The 2,230-nt window shown below is 37.5% G+C and overlaps 1 long non-coding RNA gene across 1 annotated transcript; it reads right to left on the bottom strand.

Annotated features, from left to right (window-relative positions):
- Nucleotides 1-203: 203 nt before the first annotated feature.
- LOC136751779 (uncharacterized) lies at nt 204-1,153 on the bottom strand. The gene is made up of 3 exons (XR_010817066.1): nt 1,089-1,153; nt 925-989; nt 204-391 (listed from the first exon to the last, which is right to left on the bottom strand). It is a non-coding gene; the product is annotated as an uncharacterized LOC136751779 (long non-coding RNA).
- Between the last annotated feature and the right edge of the window lie 1,077 nt (nt 1,154-2,230).

A 2,230-nucleotide genomic window follows, 5' to 3' on the forward strand; every position in this document is an offset into this window, starting at 1 on the left:
TTCACAATCGTTTAGGCTTCCTAACTGGACAGATTGATATCCCTGAAGTTTATTTCACTTGGTGTTATACTGTGATGATTACGTGTTCCTCTATTTTTTTTTTAGCACTGTAAATCAAAACTGAGCTATCAGCAAACTACAGACTTGGCCTTCTCAGCGGTTACATTTAGGAAAAGAAAGAAGCTTCTTACAATAAAAATGAAGTGGCCGCTGAGCACAGATGTGTAGCTGTCTGGAGCAGGGGGGTTGGAGTTTTTATGTCATTTATGTGTCTGTCTGCTGAATCCTGCTTGGTGTTGCTTCTTGCATCAGGTCTGGCAGCCACCAGCTGAGGAACCAATGTGGGATGTCCTGCAGCTCCACCAACCACAGAGTCCAACATCTGGAAGGACTCCAGAAACAAAAATAAATAAGTGTTTACTGTGTGAATTTAAATGATGTCATGATTGTTTGGGTTAATAATTTGATATCCACGTAGCCCATGAAATTGATACACTACACAGGACACATTAACTTCTTTGGGAGTTCTTTATTTTTGTTATATGTTGCCGAGAGGGTGTGCAACTGGCCTTTCTAAATTGGCATGAAATGAATTTACTATAGAACATACGAGGTACAGGATACAAAATAAAAACAATACACCATAATATTAAATAATACACGACAATACTAAACAATACGGCAGTGGGCTTACAGCTGTATGAAGACAAAGACAAAACACAGAACACATCTATTAAGCCCACTGTATCTCACGCGTGCATACGTTTACTTCCACTACAATTCACTTATACAGCGGTTCCTGAATTACATTGAACAGGAAAAAAGGCACTAACACCAACACTATTGAAATAAAAGATCATACATTTAAATATAAGTACAAAAGTAAAACCCCGATGTGAATTTCAAATCCTTTGGATTGATTACCTTCGCTAACCACGAGGAGACATCAGGTTACTTCATTAACACAAGGCATCCGTCACGATAAACACCTAAAACACATAATATGTTCACATATCAAAGATTATAAATATATAAACCTGTATACATTTACATTTCAACAAGATGTCATAACTAAATTGGAGATTTACCCGCGATCAGCTCCGATGCATCGCAGCATCCATCTTGCCTCACTCTCCCCATTCAGCTCTACCTAAAACGCAATGAAAGAGGAAGTGCTTAACTTAACCTAATTAACTTCTACGGAGCAGCGGCCCCTAGTGGCGGGAGGTGAGAAGGACCTTAGCGATGTCACCATTTACATTCATCTTTGTATTAGTTTCTCTGCGGTCCACAAATTACTTTTAACACTTTCCTTTTCTACCCTCTTAAATGACCAATCAGTGGGTATGCAAACTTCAAACTGTATAGAGCTTAATAAGTTTATACATAAATTAATTAAATCTAAATACAACACAAGGAAACTAAACTACAAGGAGAATAACTCTATAGCCAAATTTACCACCTGGCTACATTCATGTGAAATCCATTGCTTTTTGTCAGCATCAATATCAAACACATTAAGAACTGTAAAGTACTGAATTGCAAAGTTTGCTCTAAATAACTAAAGCACTGGGATTGAGAAAGCCACTCAACACAGCATTTCATTTCTGAAATAGTACCACTTTTGTCTGGTGCCATGGATAAGTGCAGATCTAGGAGTTGAAACAATCATTCACATATGATCCACTCGGTTTTGTTTTTCTATCATTGTCATTTATTGAAAACTGGCTTCATTCCTCACATACATGCTGTCATCCAAATGAATACAATCACAAAAAAATGATTTACAATTTATATTTTTCTGGAGGCAAAGTTAATTTAAAGGGGAATTTATTGAAAGTGCTTTTCAAAAGAACATCGCTGCTATGTTTTCCTCGTAATGTTCTTGTACAGTGTGGAGGCATATAGGCATTTCTGGTTTCATAGGAAATTTGAAATGCTGTACTGAACACACAATCCAAATGGAGAGAACAGGGGAGATGTTTAGGTTGAAGTCCCTGAGAGTGGACTGGACTGCAGCACAGGTTTCACTAATGGTTGGGAAAAAAACACTACCTTTGTCTTTTTGAATCAGAATAACACACCTCAACATTCAATGTATCTGATCTGTATTATGCGCTCAAGAGCCTTTGTACAGAGTAATGGAAATCACTAAATACTGTGAACTGAGGGGAAGCAATAGAATGCCAATACACTATTGCAATTAGCAATGACTCTGTCATCAATGCGT

The sequence above is a fragment of the Amia ocellicauda genome, chromosome 6 (genome assembly GCF_036373705.1).
Source record: "Amia ocellicauda isolate fAmiCal2 chromosome 6, fAmiCal2.hap1, whole genome shotgun sequence".
Taxonomy (NCBI): domain Eukaryota; kingdom Metazoa; phylum Chordata; class Actinopteri; order Amiiformes; family Amiidae; genus Amia; species Amia ocellicauda.